Source organism: Apodemus sylvaticus, chromosome 1, assembly GCF_947179515.1.
Source record: "Apodemus sylvaticus chromosome 1, mApoSyl1.1, whole genome shotgun sequence".
Lineage (NCBI taxonomy): Eukaryota > Metazoa > Chordata > Mammalia > Rodentia > Muridae > Apodemus > Apodemus sylvaticus.
The window spans coordinates 167,001,557-167,021,946 of record NC_067472.1 but is presented as its reverse complement, the minus strand read 5'-3'; positions in this window follow the sequence as shown (position 1 = coordinate 167,021,946).

Sequence of the window (20,390 nt, the reverse complement as noted above, 5' to 3'; positions counted from 1 at the left end):
AGAATATAGAAAATAAAAAAATATATACAAAAAGAAAAAAAGAAAATAAAAGAAAAGAAAGAAAAACAAACAAAAGAAAAATAGACAGGCTAAAATAAAATAAAAAAACCTTTACCTGAAATAAAAATACAGTATTTTATATTTATTGGAGCATTAGTTGCAGCATTATGTACATAGAAGACTTAGGCATGCCACAATGGAGAAATCGATTTTGAAATTGTGATAATCACACAGCATGTTATTCCCCCAACTGTAAAAAGAGGAGTTTTTGTCTTTGATTGCAATATGGGTGGACTTAGGTCCTCATATTTGTATAATATATCAAAATAGAATAACTAGCTAGACAATAAGCATTTAAAACATGAGCCTAGGAATAATTTGATATTTAAACCTTAACATTTTGCCCTTTATCCTAAAATGCTTTTGCACATTTCATAATGCAAAACACTTTAGTCCTTCTTCAAAAGTCTGAAAATACATTTTCAGTGTTGTCTCAAAGTCCAAGTTCAATGAGTGGGCAAGGTGGAGGATGGAATTTTGGGAAGGACAAAGATAATAGGATATAGGCCTTTGGAAAAGGTATATTAAAATCTACTGCTTCCTATTATATTGTATTGCATCATATTACATTATGTTATATTACTTCCATATGCATATATATATATATATATATATATATATATATATATATATATATATAATTTAAAGGGATTTACCATTTAACTCAACTTGAAAGAAGAACAATGTAGGGAGAAAATATTACATAACCTCATTTAAGCCTGGAATGTATTTGAAAACATCATTATGCATAGACAGACTACATGAAATTTCATTACATATGAAATATATTTTAAAGTGTCAATATGTGCAGAGAGACTACATGATACGTTGGTGGTTACTAAATCTTTATGTTAAGAGAAAATGGGAAAATGTTAAAAATGTGAAGTATATGTAAGATGAGATAAAAATAATTTACTACACAAGATCTCTATGTAGTAATAGTACATTACATTCAGGAGTAATGGGAGTCAATTCTCCCATTCTGTTTGTTTCTTTTTTACTTGATTGATTATTTCTTAGCTGTGAAGAAGTGTTTTGGTTTTATGAAGACACTCTTACCAATTGTATGCCTCAAATTTCCTGAACTACGAATTTGTTTAAGCTGTAAATATCATTTTCTTAGACTCAGTGAAGCAGTATAGAGCAAAATCAGAACAGGGAAGTGGGAAGGGTTGGGTGGGAAAACAGGGGGAGGGAAGGGGACTGATGAGACTTTCGGGAAGTGGGGGTCCAGAAAGGGGGAAATCATTTGAAATGTAAATAAATATATCAATAAATTTTAAAAAGTTGTTTAAAAAATATAATTTTCTTAATTATAATCTAAATTCTCAAATACAGCAGTATTTAAGTTTCAAATATTATTTTATAGGAAGCATTACCTCACTCAAGATATTTTCTAGGCTTATCTCCAAATCTCCTGATTTCATTTTTCTTTACAGATGAATGGTATTTGATTGTATATGTACCACATGTTCATTTTCCAGTCAGCAGTTGAAGACATTTGAATTGTTCCCACTCTCCTGCTATTGTGAAAAAAGGTGGCAGTGAACACTGGTGAACAAGTATCTGTGGAATAGAATGTTCCATTCTGTCCTGACGCACAGGAGAGTCAACAGGGTCCCTGGACCACCTATGAGAAGGCAAGAGACAAGAGACACAAGAGACAGACAGCAAGACAGTATTCTGATCAAGGTGTCAATTTTTTTTTACACAAGGTAATTTAAAGGGAAGCAAGGTGTAGGGAGGGGTAAAGGGGGAAAGTCATTGTATTCAGGGAACAATCTTAGGGGGCTAGAATCGTTTCTCAGGAACAGTTTCTCAGAATTGTCTCTGAGAATCTCAGAGAAAAGCTGGCGATTGCTGTAGGAACTTGGCATGATAATTTGATCATGAGGAGGTGAAGTGGAAAGGAGTTGCTATGGTAACCTAACCACAGGTGAGCTTTGTTTGTTCTAGCCCACTCAGGTGAGCTCTGCATGTACTGACCATCTAGCTTACTTGGCTAATGTTTAAGATAGTACATTTCCTTCTAAAAGCAGGCTAGAGAAAGCAGGTTAGAAATGGTTGAAAGGAGGGGTTTTTGAGATCTAAGTAAGAATGGCTCCTGGCACAGTTCTTTGGTTATATGCCACTGAGTAGTATAGCTGAGTCATATCACAGATACAGTTTTAGTCCTCTGAAGATTCTCCATCCTGTTCTCCAGAGTGGCCACCTACCAAGAATGAAATAGGGATCTGCTTTAGTTACAACCTTGACAGAATTCATTGACAGTTGTTTTGTTGATTTCATGCATGCTGTCCAGGATGACATGAAATGTCAAAGTTGCTTTAGTTTACATTTTTCCAATTGCTAAGGATGATAAAAGACTTGTCAAGATTGTATTCGCATTTTTTATTTATTCTCCTGATAATTCCCTGTTTGTTTCCCAGGCCCATTTTTCAAATGACATTTTGCTTCTTGGCCTCTCTGTTTTTGGAATTCTTTATGTATTCTGAGTACTAATCCTCTCTCAGATGTATAACTGGCAAAGATTATCTCCCATTCTGTTTGTTTCTTCTTTTATTGGCTGGTTATTTCTTAGCTGTGAAGAAGTATTTGCTTTTATTAAGACCCTCTTACCAATTGTTTGCCTCAATTTCTTTGTAGATGGAGTCCTGTCCAGAAAGACAAATGCTACATGGTCTCTCTCTTATCTGTATTTCCCAGTTCTAAATGCTCAGATATACAAAAGCAACATGTAATAAACCAGAGAAATATAAAGGAACCACATGTTGTGGGTCTGGAAAGGAATAGCAGGATATACATAATATGAAGTGGGAAATCGAATAACATATATTACACATCCAAACACACATATGTTCATATACATATGTCTGAAAGGAAGTTAAGTCACTTGGATTGACAATAATCTTCAAAAGAACCTGTTCAAGCCATGAGAAATCTCCCTTTGAATGATTAGTCAGAGCATTCCTTGTGATTACCAAAGCAATATATGTAATAGATGTAATCCTTTGTTGAAGGTGGATGCCATTGTTGAAGACAATTTACATTAAGGATAAAAGACATAGATGATTCAGGCTTGGTATGACCTCTTTTTTGCAGTCTGACTTTTATGGTTCCAGAAAACACTATGCAAGCTGACAAGGGGAGGAACAGTAAAACCATCTTACCAAGCTTCAATACCCATGAACCATAACAATTACCTGAATGACAAGATATCCATAAAGATATAAACAGAGTGACATGTCAGTGGCAAACAACATCTCTCTAATTGGATTTAAAGCTCAGTTAACAGGAGGGAAATCATGTCTAGTACTAGATATCTAGGCAGCTACCTGGGGAGAGAATCTTTTGAAAAGAGTCTATTACTATCACTTTGTTAGACCAGCATAATCATTTACTACATTCTAAATTTTATTATTTTTTAATTTTTTATTTATTTTTTTTCAGTTTTTTAAAACATTTTTTCTTTATTGATATATTTTTATTTACATTTCAAATGATTTCCCCTTTTCCGGGTCCCCATTCACAAGTCCCATAAGCCCTCTTCCCTCCCCCGTTCCTCCATCAACCCCTTCCCACTTCCCTGTTCTGGAATTCCCCTATAGTGTTGCACTGAGTCTTTCCAGAACTGGGGGCCACTCCTCCATTCTTTTTGGACATCATTTAATATGTGGATTGTATCTTGGGTATTCAAAGTTTCTAGGCTAATATCCACTTATCAGTGCGTGCATACCTTGATTGATCTTTTGAGACTGTGTTACCTCACTTAGTGTGATGTTCTCCAGTTCCATCCATTTGTCTAAGAATTTCATGAATTCATTGTTTCTAATGGCTGAATAGTACTCCATTGTGTATATATACCACATTTTTTGTATCCATTCCTCTGTTGAAGGACACCTGGGTTCTTTCCAGCTACTGGCTACTACAAATAGGGCTGCAATGATCATAGTGGAGCATGTGTTCTTATTGCATACTGAAGAATCCTCTGGGTATATGCCCAGGAGTGGTATAGCAGGGTCCTCAGGAAGTGTCATGCCTAGTTTTCTGAGGAACCGCCAGACTGATTTCCAAAGTGGTTGCACCATCTTGCAATCCCACCGGCAGTGGAGGAGTGTTCCTCTTTCTCCACATCCTCGCCAACACCTGCTGTCTCCTGAGTTTTTGACCTTAGCCATTCTGACTGGTGTGAGGTGAAATCTCGGGGTTGTTTTGATTTGCATTTCCCTAATGATTAATGATATTGAACATTTCTTAAGGTGTTTCTCAGCCCTCCGAAGTTCTTCATATGAAAATTCTTTGTTTAGCTCCGTACCCCACTTTTTAATGGGGTTATTTGTTTCTCTGGGTTCTACCTTCTTGAGTTCTTTGTGTATATTGGATATTAGCCCTCTGTCGGATTTAGCATTGGTGAAGATACTTTCCCAATCTGTTGGTTGACGTTTTGTTCTTTTGACAGTGTCCTTTGCCTTACAGAAGCTTTGTAGTTTTATGAGGTCCCATTTGTCAGTTCTTGGTCTTAGAGTGTAAGCTATTGGTGTTCTATTCAGGAACTTGTCCCCTGTGCCCATGTCCTCAAGGGTTTTCCCCAGTTTCTTTTCTATTAGTTTCAGTGTGTCAGGTTTTATGCTGAGGTCCTTGATCCATTTGGAGTTGAGCTTAGTAAAAGGAGATAAGAATGGATTGATTCGCATTCTTCTGCATGCTGACCTCCAATTGAACACGCACCATTTGTTGAAAAGACTATCTTTTTTCCACTGGATGCTTTCAGCTCCTTCTTCGAAGATCAAGTGACCATAGGTGTTTTGGTTCATTTCTGGGTCTTCAATCCTATTCCATTGATCCACTTGCCTGACATTGTACCAATACCATGAAGTTTTTATCACTATTGCTCTGTAGTAAAGTTTGAAGTCTGGGATACTGAATCCCTCTGAAGTTCTTTTACTGTTGAGAATAGTTTTAGCTATCCTGGGCTTTTTGTTATTCCAGATGAATTTTAGAATTGCTCTTTCTAGATCTATGAAGAACTGGGTTGGGAATTTTATGGGGATAGCATTGAATCTGTAGAATGCCTTTGGCAAGATGGCCATTTTAACTATATTAATCCTGCCAATCTATGAGCATGGAAGTTATTTCCATTTTCTTAGGTTTTCTTTGATTTCCTTCTTCAGAGATCTGAAGTTCTTGTCATATAGGTCTTTCACTTGTTTGGTTAGAGTTACCCCAAGATACTTTATGTTGTTTGTGGCTATTGTGAAGGGTGTCATTTCACTAATTTATTTCTCAGTCTGCTTATCCTTTGAGTATATAAAGGCTACTGATTTGCTTGCAATGATTTTGTAGCCAGCCACTTTGCTGAAGTTGTTTATCAGCTGTAGGTGTTCTCTAGTAGAGTTTTTGAGGTCACTTAAGTATACTATCATATCATCTGCAAATAGTGATATTTTGATTTCTTCCTTTCCAATTTGTATCCCTTTGACCTCCTTATGTTGTCTAATTGCTCTAGCTAGGACTTCAAGAACTATATTGAAAAGATATGGAGAGAGGGGGGCAGCCCTATCTAGTCCCTGATTTTAGTGGGATTGCTTCAAATTTCTCTCAATTTAGTTTGATGTTGGCTACCGCTTTGCTGTATATTGCTTTTACTATGTTTAGATATGGGCCTTGGATTCCTGTCCTTTCCACGACTTTTAGCATGAAAGGGTGCTGAATTTTGTCAAATGCTTTTTCTGCATCTAATGAAATGATCATGTAGTTTTTTCTTTGAGTTTGTTTATGTAGTGGATAGCATTTATGGATTTCCTTATATTGAACCATCCCTGAATCCCTGGGATGAAGCCTACTTGATCATGGTGGATGATCGTTTTGATGTATTCTTGGATTAGGTGGGAAAGAATTTTATTGAATATTTTTGCATTGATATTCATAAGGGAAATTGGCCTGAAATTCTCTTAGTTGGGTTTTTGTGTGGTTCTGGTATCAGCGTAATAGTGGCTTCATAGAAGGAGTTGGGTAATGTCCCTTCTGTTTCCATTTGGTGGAATAGTTTGAAGAGTATTGGTGTTAAGTCTTCTTTGAAGGTGTGATAGAATTCTGCACTGCAACCATCTGGTCCTTTGCTTTTTTGGTCAGAAGGCTATCTATGACCCCTTCTATTTCTTTAGGGGTTATGAGTCTGTTTAGATGGTCTATTTGATCCTGGTTTATTTTTGGTATTTGGTATCTGTCTAAGAAATTATTCATTTCCTCCAGATTCTCCACTTGTGTTGAGTACAGGTTTTTGTAGTAGGATCTGATGATTTTTTGAATTTCCCCAGTTTTTGTTGTAATATCTCTGTTTTCATTTCTAATTTTGATAATTTGGATACTTTCTCTGTGCCCTTTGGTTAGTCTGGCTAAGGGTTTATCTATCTTGTTGATTTTTTTCAAAGAACCAGCTTTTGGTTTTGTTGATTCTTTGTATGATTCTCTTGGTTTCTTCTTGATTGATTTCTGTCCTGATTTTGATGATTTCTGGTCTTCTTCTCCTCCTGGGTGAATTAGCTTCTTTTTGTTCCAGGGCTTTCAGTTGTTCCGTTAATCTTCTAGAGTATGCTCTCTCAAATTTCTTTTTGGAGGCACTCAAAGCTATGAGTTTTCCTCTTAGCACTGCTTTCATTGTGTCCCATAGATTTGTGTATGTTGTGCCTTCATTTTCTTTAAATTCTAAGAAATCTTTGATTTCTTTCTTTATTTCTTCCTTGACCAAGCTATCATTGAGTATTGTTCAGTTTCCATGTCTATGTGGACTTTCTGATGATTTTGTTGTTATTAAAGACCACTTTTACTCCATAGTGATCTGATAGGAGGCATGGGATTATTTCAATCTTCTTTTATTTGTTGAGGTGTGTCTTGTGATCTATTTTGGAGAAGGTACCAAGAGGTGCTGAGAAAAAGGTATATTCTTTTGCTTTGGGATGAAAAGTTCTATATATATCTGATAAATCCAATTGGTCCTAAGCTTCAATTAATTTCACTGTCTGACTGTTTAGTTTCTGTTTTCCTGGTCAGTTCATTGGGGAGAGTGGAGTGTTGAAGTGACCCACAATTACTGTGTTAGGTGCAATGTGTGCTTTGAGCTTTAGGAAAGTTTCTTTTATGAATGGGTGTGCCCTTGAATTTAGAGCATAGATGTTCAGGATTGAGAGTTCTTCTTGTTGTATTTTTCCTTTGACCAGGAAGAAGTGACCTTCCATGTCTCTTTTGATGACATTAGGTTGAAATTCAATTTTATCTATTATTAGAATGGCAACTCTGGCTTGTTTCCTGGGACCATTTGCTTGTAGAATTGTCTTCCAGCCTTTTAATCTGAGGTAGTTTTTGTTTTTGACACTGAGGTATGTTTCCTGTATGCTGCAAAATGTAGGGTCCTGTTTATGTAACCAGTCTGTTAGTCTATGTCTTTTTATTGGGGAATTGAATCCATTGGTGTTAAGAGATATTAAGGATTAGTGGTTATTGCTTCCTATCATTTTTGATTTTAATTTACACATGTGTGGTTAACTTCTTTTGGGTTTGATGAAAGAAGCTTAATATCCTGCTTTTTACAGGGTATAGTTTCCCTTGTTGTAATGGTGTTTTCCCCCTATTATCCTTTGTAGGGCTGGGTTTGTGGAAAGATATTGTATAAATTTGGTTTTGTCATGGGATATCTTGGTTTTTCCATTTATAGTAATTGAGAGATCTGCTGGGTATAGTAGTCTCGGCTGGCATTTGTGTTCTCTTAGAGTCTGCATGAGCTCCGCCCATGATCTTCTAACTTTCATGGTCTCTGGTGAGAAGTCTGGTATAATTCTGATAGATCTTCCTTTATATGTTACTTGCCCTTATTCTCTTACTGCCCTAAGTATTCTTTCTTTGTTTCGTACATCTGGGGTTTTGATTATTATGTGATGGGAGCTCTTTCTGTTCTCGTCCAGTCTATTTGGAGTTCTGTAGGCTTCTTGTATATTCATGGGCATCTCTCTCTCTTTGGGTTAGGGAAATTTTCTTCCATAATTTTGTTGAAGATATTTGCTGGCCCTTTAAGTTGTAAATCTTCATTCTCATCAATGCTTATAATCCTTAGATTTAGCTTTCTCATTGTGTCCTGGATTTCCTGGATGTTTTGGGTTATAAGCTTTTTGCATTTTGCATTTTCTTTAACTGTTGAGTCCATGGTTTCTATGGTATCTTCGGTATCTGAGATTCTTTCTTCTATCTCTTGTATTCTGTTGTTGATATTTGCGTCTATGGTACCTAATTTCTTCCCAAGGTTTCCTATCTCCAAAGTTGTCTCCCTTTATGCTTTCTTAGTTGTTTCTACTTCTGTTTTTAGATCCTGGATTTTTTTCTCTTCTGTCATTTGCTTGTTTGTGTTTTCCTCTAATTCTTTAAGAGACTTTTGTGTTTCCTCTTTCATGACTTCTGCCTGTTGATCAAACTTCTCCTGTATTTTTAAGTGAGTTTTGTGTTTCCTCCTTATTGGCTACTAACTTCTGACACATATAGTCCAGAATTTCTTTAAGTGATTTTTGTGTTTCCCTTGTAAGGGCTTTTAGCTTTTGATCATTTTTCTCCTGAATTTCTTTAAAAGATATATTTATGTCCTTCATGTGTTCCTCTATCAGCATCCTTACCAGTGCTTTTAAATCCAACTCTTGTTTTTCTGGTGTGTGGGGGTATCCAGGACTTGCTATTGTTGGAGAGTTGGGTTCAGATGCTGCCATAATACCTCGGTTTCTGTTAGTAATGTTCCTATGTTTGCCTTTATCCATCTAGTTCTCCCTGGTGTTAGATGGTCTTATTGTCACTGGCTTGTGTTTCAACCTACTGTGGCTCTTTAAGGTTATTTCTGCAACACTGGATGACTGGGTTTCCTCTGGTACAGATTACTGCTATGCTGCCTTCCTCTTTTGTGCCTTTCGAGCCCTGCTCAGTCTTGCTTCAAGCAATGTTATACTTAGGTTGTCAAGGTCAACCAGTGTCCCGTGCTTCCGTCTCGCCAGCAAGAAGACGAGGCACACTCAGGATCCTTCTGCAGAAAGCTTTAACACATCTTGAGAGGGAGAGCATAAGCTTACAGGGCGGAGACCCCGAGGGAGTGCGAACCCAAGTCTTATATAGGCAAGTCCTCTCGCCTTGGACGTGGCGTACCCTGGTAGGCTGCGGCTCATCATCCCATATGACGCCACAAGGTAGGCAGAGACTCAGTGGCGGGAAATTCCGCTCGGGCATGCGCACTCGGCCTGTTTACGGCTCAGCAAGAACAGGATGTAGGCGCCATCTTGTAATGGAGGTCATAGGAGCGTTCGGGCGGCTCCCGACAAACCAGGTGTTCTCTGACTGCTCTGTTATGGAGCAAAGATGGTGTGGTGGGGGTCACTCCCTCTGTTGATTCTCACATAGGACACAGGTCTTGTGACCGACCGGCTTGCAGATGAACCACCTATGTGCTCAGTTCCTAAGTACAGGCAGACCCCTGGAGATTTGCACCCCCAGAGATCTAAAGCTCAGGGTGATCTGTACCTAGTGACACTTTTCTGTCCTGGCAGGGTGTGACTATGGCTGCGGGGAATCTCTTGCTCTGCTGCTTTCTGGGCAGGACACAGGTCCCACGTCCAGTGGGCTGGTGGACAAACCACCTATGTGCTCAATTCTTTGGCGCAGGCAGACCCCTGGTGGTTTGCACAACCAGAGATCTAAAGCTCAGGGTGATACAGTACCTCGTGATCCTTTTCTGTCCCAGCAGGGAGCGACTATGGCTGCGGGGCTTCTCTCCTTCTGCTGCTCTCTGGGCAGGACACAGGTCCCATGCCTGGCTGGCTGGTGGACAAACCACCTATGTGCTCAGTTTTTTGGTGCAGGCAGACCCCTGGTGGTTTGCACCACCAGCAGTCTAAAGCTCAGGGTGATACAGTACCTCGTGACCCTTTTCTGTCCTGGCAGGGAGCAATTATGGCCATGGTGCTTTTCTCTTTCTGCTGCTCTCTGGGCAGAACACAGGCCCCACACCTGGTGGTCTGGCAAACAAACTGCCTATGTGCTCAGTTCTTTGGTGCAGGCAGACCCCTGGCGGTTTGCACCACCAGAGATCTAAAGCTCGGGGTGATACAGTACCTTGTGACCCTTTTCTGTCCCAGCAGGGAGCGGACTATGGCTGTGGGCCTTCTCTCCTTCTGCTGCTCTCTGGGCAGGACACAGGCCCCACACCCGGCGGTCTGGCAGACAAACTGCCTATGTGCTCAGTTTTTGGCGCAGGCAGACCCCTGGAAGATTGCACCACCAGAGATCTAAAGCTCAGGGTGATACAGTACCTAGTGACCCTTTTCTGTCCCTGCAGGCATGGAATATCCATGTGTTTTTTAAATATAGTTCTCTTCTATTTTAACAAATATTTTCCAGGTAAAATTTCAAGTTTATCATAAAATGTTTTTCCTTTTTAAAAAAGTAATCTCCACATCAACTTGTAATTGAAGTTTCTGATGATAAAGACATTCATTAAAATCTTTTAATACTCAGAAAATGCATAAAAGATACCATATTTTTCTTGTGCTTTTAAGACAAGGCATTTTGTTTTGGATAATCTCTCTCCCTAAATTTATATCATTTCCTCTCTTTTCTCTCTCTGGATACTCTCTCCTGTCTTGTTGTCTTTGAAGTTTCTACTTGAGCATTAGACCTTGTGCTATGTGCTCAGTTCTTTGGTGCAGGCAGCACCCACCCCCCATTAATTTGATATATGATTGCCAAAATTATTTTGGTCATTTGCTTTTGATTTCTTATAATGACCTGTTGTGACTCTCTCAATAAATCTTTAAATGTTCTGTCTTTCAAAAAAAAAAGTGTGGTACAGAGCCAAAAATAGAATTCTCAACTGAGGAATACTGGATGGCTGAGAAACACCCAAAGAAATGTTCACCATCCTTAATCACCTGGGAAATGCAAATCAAAATAATGCTGAGATTCCACCTCATAATAGTCAGATTCACCAAGATCAAAAACCCAGGGGGCAGCAAATGCTGGAGAGGACACAGAGAAAGAGGAATACTCCATTGCTGCTGGGATTGGAAACTGGTAAACCCACTCTGGAAATCATTTTGTCATTTCCTCAGAAAATTGACATAGTACTACCTGAGGACCCAGCTATACTACTCCTGAGCATATACCCAGAAGATGTTCCAACATGTAATAAGGACACATGTTCCTCTATGTTTATAGCAGGCCTCTTTATACTAGCCAGAATCTGGAAAGAACCCAGATGTCCCTCAGCATTGGAATGGATACAGAAAATGTGGTACATTTGCACAATGGAGTACTACCTAGCTATTAAAAATCATGAATTCATGAAATTCTTAGGCAAATGGATGGAGCTAGAAACTATCATCCTGATTGTGGTAACCCAATCACAAAACAACACACATGCTATGCACTAGCTGATAAATGGTTATTAGCTCAAAAGCTCGGAATATCCAAGATACAATGCCACAGACTGACCCAGCCGGGGGAGTCATGACCGAGGGAACATCAGGGCTTTGATATTCAGGAAGGCACAGGTGCAGTGAGATGACAGACAGACACACCAGAGAGCAGTTTGAATCTGCTGCAACTTTACTTTTTAGTCAGGCATATTTGTAATACATTGAGGAACAGATCGAGGTTGGCACACCCCCAGAAACACTCAAATAATTGTTAAACAAGGTACATTTCCATCTTAATTAGAACAGCAAGTAGACATAAGATGATGCCCACAGGAACTCTTACTCTGTGAAACATGATCAAAAGCAAACTATGATCATGAACCTCAGACATATAGTGATCGATTCTAACTTGTGGTTACTTATTAAAGTTGTGTTAATAATCAACAGGAGAGCTTGGGCCTTCAGACCAATTTGTATGCTTAAAGCCTTCTTCTGTCATCAAAAGTCAAAATGCTTTAAAAATGAACACATATACATTACAAGAGCCTTGTCTACTGTCTTGGACAGGAAACACCACGGTGGCCTGGCTCAAGCTAATCTATGCCCATAATCTCAAGAAAATCATAGGACCTTCTAACCTTCAATGTTTTTTATGCATCTATTACCTTCTTATCATAAGTACCTGTATAAAGCAATAGCTCATCAGGAGTCCTATACTTTTTCATATTGTATTCTTCCTGCTATAAACTATTCATCATTACCTTTGCTAAGGCTAGTGATAAAGATGGACCCTGTTGAAAAGCATTCCAAGACTTTCTTTCACTAAGGTTCAACATGAGTTCACTGGGTTTAGGACTGGAAGCAGTAGGCATAATCACCACATCCTCTTTTTATTTCCACTGAAATACCAAGTTCTCCTTTATCAATTAACCAGCTTGTAGGCTGGGATCGTGCTGTATGTGTGTAAGAATGGGATGAAGAAAGACACAGTGCAGAACCCATAACCCAGGAAGTGCAATATCCTTAGAGAACATCAAAGCCCTTTCTTAAGGCCAGAGGTGCGCACACTGCCAGGGACCTCTAGGGAGCCTAGCCCCGAGGGGCATTTTTCTTCCATCTGCCTTAATGATGTACTGTCATGTCACCCAGACGACAATGGAGTTGGTGTGGCAGTTCCCGGTTTTTTATTTTTAAGATGCAACTCTGTTAGATCTCACTTCACTGAGTAAATGGACTTCAACACAAGTCTGAAAAGGCAAGGAAATAACATCAGGACCATAATAATCATGAACATCAATATTCCAATTAAGACAAAATATTGTACCCAATCTAGAGGATTCAAAGACTTAATTCCTGCTTCCAGTTCTTTAGCCAATGAGTCAAGCTGGGTATTATCTAGATGTGCTTTGCTAATTGTTGCAATATCCCTTTGCAATATCTCCATGTCATGAATAATCTCAGAATCTGCCCAAACTCCTTGTAAATGATTCTTTACCTTTTCCCATTGCTCAGTAGCATTATAAGGTAAAGGTGTAACACAAATATACAGAAAGGCAGCATGGCATCGAGTCTCCATCTTGGTCTTAATATTTACTATATCTTGTCCTAAAGCTAAGACCACCTCTTCTAAAGCACTTATCTTTGACTCCAACCTTCTGTCTATCACTGCTTGTTCTGACAATGCTAATGAGATATTCTTATTCATATCATTGACAAATTGTGCAGTATGCATTTCCTGAACCAAGGCAGCAGTAGATGTGGCAAATGTAGTGAGTATGGCTATTAATGCTGAGATCCCTAGGATAAGGGCAGCCACAAATCTCTTCGGTCTTATTAATTCTTGCAATTTCTTTAAAGTCTGTATAGCTGTATTTTCATACCATAATTCATCCTTTAAATCTACTGGCAACATGACATATGCAGGACACTTCACCAGAATCATAACTGTCGTCTGTCTATTTATGCCAGAATCCACACAATTAGTAAGTCTGCATGCATAACAATTAATCATATAGGATTGACCTCTTTTTGTAATATTAATTTGTGAAGCATGTCCTAATAATAATGCAAAAGGATAGGCCAGACAAGCCCTTATAGCATAAGGAGTGGACCTAATCTCTTTAGGTTTCTTTTGCAATATCACGTTAGCACTAGCATCCAATCTGAATATATCATGATGTGTAGTAATTCTGTTATCATCTGGGTCTCTAGCCACCCAGATAGATTCTACATATCCAGGACTGAACCATCGATGAACTCTTTCTCCTAGCTTAGATGGAGTATATCCATTAAATCTATTAGAATTATTCTTTAAGTATTGAATATAATCAAAAGTTCCAGGAGACACAGAGAAATGCCAAATTTCTAGAGGAGTTCCCAAAGGATGATGTTTTACCACTGAGTGAGGAAATCCACATTCTAACCATTTTGGATAATCAGTAAGGGTATTTTCCCAAAATTGATTCTTATCTCTAAATTTTTCAGTACAGACAGGCAAAAGCATGAAAGGAGCATTTTGAAAAGTATCATTATAAGAAGCAGACCCCAATGTAGAAATCTGTATTTCCCATATTAACCTTTTTTCATTTTTATCTTTAGTGGTAGGATAAGGAGCGTCAGTAAGAAGCGTTCTATAGTTGAATGATAGGCACCCAAAAGGAGGAGAGCCTTTAAACGCTAGGCAGATCGGAAGAGAATCCGATCTTCCCTCAAAAGTTATGGAAGTAGAGCTATTCAACCCTTGTTCGTAGTCCTGGAAACCACCTAACAGATCTGTATCATTAATCAGAACTTTTATGGAATCCAGACTCATCCAATCTACAGGATGTATAAGACGAGGCTTTGGTACATAAGCCCGATAACTTTCTCTACTCACAACTGTAGGTCAAGCAGCCAGAAGAGAAAGCATTGCCAGAAAAATAAATTCAAGAGTCTGTGGCTGCTGTTGAGCAGTCACCAATGTTACAGCTTCTCTTGTCAAATTCCTTAGCTGCATCCATGTCGGCAGTTTCCTGGGAGCCAGAGAAAGCTTTTGTAGTTTAGCTTCCATCCTCTGTCTCTCCTGCTTTCGTTTCCTTTGTTGCTACCTCGACAGCTGCTGGTCTCACAAGCCGATCTGGGATCCAGACTGGGGAGTCAGCATCCTGTGGAAACACACGTGCATACCCCCTTCCAGAGGAAAGTAAAGTGTCTGGCCCTTTCCAGGTGCAGGTCATTGGGTCCTTCCACATGACTCGGGGGAGTTGTTCTATATATAAATCTCTCCAGTGCTTCATAGCAGGGGAATTCCCCTGTTCATCAGTGTTCAAGTGATTTAAGACAAAGAGAGAGTGACCCAATAAACGATGTGGGGAGAAATAACTATTAGCAGCCCTAAGGCGTGTTATTTGATTTTTTAAAGTTTGATGTGATTTTTCAATAGCCTGCCCCTGAGGGTTATAGGGAATTCCAGTGACATGCATGATTTTCCACGCCTGTAAGAATAAAGCAAAGGTGTTTGACGTATAAGCCGGAGCAGTATCAGTTTTAATTTTCATTGGTTTCTCCATTGTTACGAAACTCCGAATCAAGGGTTGAATCACATCTTTTACCACCTCACCACTTCTTGCTGAGGCAAAGATCATATGAGAGTAAGTATCTACAGTTATATGAACATAAGCTAGTTTTCCAAACTCCGGAACACCCATCTGCCATATTGTTAAGACTTTAAGGCATCGAGGATTCACTCCCATCTTTGGGGGATGGTAAATTTGAAGACAATTGCCACAGTTCTTCACTATTTGTCTAGCCTGTTCTCTTGTGATGTGAACCATCCTCCTTAATGCGAGAGCATTTTGATGATGTAGTTTATGGCTCTTTTTTGCTTCTACTATATTCATAACCATACCTCTTGCAAGGGCATCGGCCATATAATTTCCTTTACTAAGAGGACCCGGTAAGTTAGAATGTCCTCTAATATGTCCCACATAAAACTTTTTTTTTGTTCGATCCCTAATCAGGCCCTGCAATTGTTGGAGCAAGCCCAGGATATGGGAGTGCCCTGACAGAAGAGCAGTCTCCAGAGCTGGAAATAAGTTTACTACATATTTAGAGTCTGTATAAAGATTAAATTTATCTGTAACATTTTCAAAAGCTAGTATAACCTCTCTAATTTCTGCTTGCTGTGCAGAACTCTGGATTCCTTCCTCTATCAGAGGTGAATGTCCAGGTATGGAAACCACAGACTTTCCATTAGAGGAGCCATAAAAATGCATAAAGCAGACTCCAAAGGCTGTAGAGAACATTTAATAGGAAATATTACCTCAGTTTCTTTAAAAAGTTCTATCAAAGGATGTCTGGGATAATGATATTTAATTTGACCACTGTACCCTTTCAAAGATATTCCCCACTTCTCATCCTCCATAAGCAACATTTCAAACTGTTTTTTATTATAGGGAATAATAATATTATGCATTTCCTTCCCAAATAATTCTCTAGACCTCTTCCTTCCATTTAGAGATCAAGAGTGAGCACATAAAAGGGTAGGAGGCCAGCATTTTTTGTTGCATATGAGGTAAATGAATCCATTCCAAAATCCCTGCTTGCCATAGACATCCAGTGGGAGTATAGGGTGTTCTAAATATAATTAAATCCCACTCTTTATTATATGAAATTTGTTTCATTCTTGCTTTATTTAATTGCTCTTCCACCAGAGCTAAAGCTTTAATACCTTCTGGTGTCATAACACAAAGAGATTTTGTATCAGCTTCCCCTTGTAATAGCTGAAACAGAGGACTTAATTCTCCAGTTGTGATTTTTAAATAAGGTCTTATCCAATTAATATTCCCCAATAATTTTTGAAAATCATTTAATGTTTGTAATTTATCCACTCTTATAGACACCCATTGTTGTGGACTGAAAAATTCATTATATATTAATTGTCCTAAGTGATTTAAAGGTCTATTCTTTTGAACTTTATCTGGAGCAATAACCAGGCCAAATATTGCCAATTTTTCAATTGTATATTCTAGAATCTGATCAGTCATTCCCTTGGAAGGATGAGCTATCAATATATCATCCATGTAATGAATTAAGCACACATCTGAATATTGTTCTCTAACTTTAACTAAAGCTTGATCTATAAACTTTTGACACAATGTAGGACTATTTTTCATACCCTGAGGGAGAACTTTCCAATGATATCTTCTATATGGCCTTTTTAAATTAACTGATGGTACACTAAATGCAAACCTTTTACAGTCCTCCGGATGTAATTTTATGGTAAAAAAGCAATCTTGTAAATCTATTACAATTATATTTCAACCTTTAGGCAATGCCACAGGAGAGGGAAGTTCTGGCTGCAGAGCACCCATATCTATCATTGTTGCATTAACTGCTCTCAGATCTTGTAACAATCTCCATTTTCCTGATTTTTCCCCTTATAACAAAGATTGGTGTATTCCAGGCGGCGGCGGCGGCGGCAGTGCAGCAGTGGCTGGTCCAGCTGAAGGGCCATCAGCAGTGGAACCAAGGCGACACAGGGTCCAGGTAGGCCCTGCGCCCACGACCACTGACCTTCGCTAACCAGCCAGGCTACAAGCACCTGCGGTTTTGCTTCACTTTTCGCTGCACGGAAGCCACTTCAGAACTCGGCCTCCCGCCAGTCAGGAGAGGCTCACCTCCATCTTGGTTTCGGCTCCAGAGAGATCAGACAGACTGAGGTACACAAACATAATCCGGGGCCAACACCGCGGGGGTCCGAGCCTGACGAGCGTTGGCCTGCACCCAGGCCCTGGGCTGTACGGGGGGCCATTGGGGTGCCAACCCAGCCAGGAGGTTTTTTGTCCTGGACTGCGCGCGCGCCGCAATTTTGCCTGCAGGACAACAGAGAGCTCTGGCGGGCAGAGCCATAACAGGCATAGCCTGAGGCTAACAAAGCGGGTGTCTAGGCCCCAAAAGGCCCAGGACTGACCCCAAGAACTGGGCGGCTTGGTGGGCCATCTGTGTGTCAACCCACCCAGGAGGTTGTTAGCACAGCAGACTCTCCCGGCGCTTTCGGGGAGCGCGAGCACGCACGCCCGCCATCCTGGTCACCTGGCAGACCCAATTAACAGTCATAGCCCTAGGGGAACTTTGCTCAGACCTTGGCCTCCCAGGCTTTTGCCTGGAGTCAGGGCCTGGGCGGCCACGCTAACCTTGTGTGCGCCAGCCCGGTTGGGGGATCGGCTGAACAGCAGAGTGATCAGAACACAGGGGAGGTCCCAGCAGCATACACCGTCGGCGCTCCCTGGGGGTGCACACGGGCTCCATCTGGTCCACAGACACAATCTGGGGCAAGACCTCAGGCGGGAGACCTCAGCTCAACACTCTCCGCTTCCAGATCCAGATCAGCCTGGGCGGCGGCACCACATCTCCAGGTCCTGCAAGAGGCTAGAGGGGCTTCCAGACTGCCAGCTGGGAGAAGTCGGTGTGCTACGGTGAATCCAGCAGACCCCAGCGGGAGCCTTCGGGTGCCTGCTTCAGGATCTGAACAGCCTGGGCAGCAGCACCCTGTCTACAAGCAGTGCAGGAGGTAAGCTGTGCACCAGAGGCCAACTGGGAAGGGACAGCTTGCACTGGTGAGTCCAGCATTGACAAGACAAACTAACACAAGTGAGAACTAGATGGCAAAAGGCGAACGCAGGAACGTCACTAACAGAAATCAAGGCAATATGGCAACATCTGAACCCAACTCTCCTCTACCAACATGTCCTAGATACCCCATGACACCAGTAAAACAAGATTTGGATCTAAAATCACTGGTCATGATGCTGGTACAGGAACACATGAAGGACATACTTAAAGAAATTCAGGAGAAAATGGATCAAAAGTTAGAAGCCCTTGCAAGGGAAACACAAAAATCATTGAAAGAAATCCAGGAGAATACAAAAACCAACAATGAGGAAACACAAGAAACACTTAAAGAAATACAGGAGAACTTTGGTCAACAGGCTGAGGTCATGAAAGAGGAAGCACAAAAATCTCTTAATTACAGGAAAGCACAAACAAGCAAGTGAAGGAGCTAAGCAAAACCATGCAGGATCTAAAATCAGAAGTAGAAACAGCTAAGAAAACTCAAAGGGAGACAACTTTGGAGATAGAAAGCCTTGGGAAGAAATCAGGGGACAGAGATGCAAATATCAACAACAGAATACAAGAGATAGAAGAAAGAATCTCAGATGCTGAAGATTCCATAGAAACCATGGATTCAACAGTTAAAGAAAATGCAAAATGCAAAAAGCTTGTAACCCAAAATATCCAGGAAATCCAGGACACAATGAGAAGACCAAACCTAAGGATTATAGGCATAGATGAGAGTGAAGATTTACTACTTAAAGGGCCAGCAAATATCTTCAATAAAATTATGGACGAAAACTTCCCTAACCTAAAGAGAGAGATGCCCATGAATATACAAGAAGCCTACAGAACTCCAAACAGACTGGACCAGAACAGAAATACTTCCCGTCACATAATAATCAAAACACCAAATGTTCTAAACAAAGAAAGAATATTAAAGGCAGTAAGAGAAAAAGGCCAAGTAACATATAAAGGAAGACCTATCAGAATCACAGCAGACTTTTCACCTGAGACTATGAAGGCTAGAAGGTCCTGGGCAGATCTCATGCAGACTCTAAGAGAACACAAATGCCAACCAAAACTACTATATCCAGCAAAACTCTCAATCACCATAGATGGAGAAACTAAGATATTTCATGACAAAACCAAGTTTACCCAATATCTATCCACAAACCCAGCCCTACAAAGGATAATAGGAGGAAAACACCAATACAAGGAGGGAAACTTCACCCTGGAAAAAGCAAGATAGTAACTTTTCATCAAACCCAAAAGAAGTTAAGCAATCAAATTTAAAAAATAACATCAAAAATGATAGGAAGTAACAATCACTATTCCTTAATATCTCTTAACATCAATGGACTTAATGCCCCAATAAAAAGACACAGACTAAGTGACTGGATACGTAAACAAGACCCTACATTTTGCTGCTTACAGGAAACACACCTCAGGGTGAAAGACAAACACTACCTTAGAGTAAAAGGCTGGAAGACAATTTTACAAGCAAATGGTCTCAGGAAACAAGCTGGAGTAGCCATTTTAATATCAGATAAAATTGACTTTCAACCCAAAGTCATCAAAAGAGACTCTGAGGGACTCTTCTTGCTGGTCAATGGAAAAATACAACAGGAAAAACTCTCAATCCTGAACATCTATGCTCCAAATGCAAGGGCACCCTCTTTCGTAAAAGACACTATTAAAATTCAAAGCACACATTGCACCTAACACAATAATTGTGGGTGACTTCAACACTGCACTTTCCTCAATGGACCGATCAGGAAAACAGAAACTAAACAGGGACACAACGAAACTAATTGAAGCTTTGGACCAATTAGATTTAACTGATATATATATAGAACATTCTATCCTAAAACAAAAGAATATACCTTTTTCTCAGCACCTCATGGCACCTTCTCCAAAATCGACCATATAATTGGTCACAAGACAGACCTCAACAAATATAAGAAGATTGAACTAATCCCATGCCTCCTATCAGATCACTATGGAGTAAAAGTGGTCTTCAATAGCAACAAAAACGACAGAAAACCCACATACATGTGGAAATTGAACAATATTCTACTAAATGATACCTTGGTCAAGGAAGAAATAAAGAAAGAAATTGAAGACTTTTTAGAACACAATGAAAATGAAAACACAACATACCCAAATCTATGGGACACAATGAAAGCAGTGCTAAGAGGAAAACTCATAGCCCTGAATGCCTCTCAAAAGAAAATGGAGAGAGCATACATTAGCAGCCTAATGACACACCTGAAAGCCCTGGAACAAAAAGAAGCTATT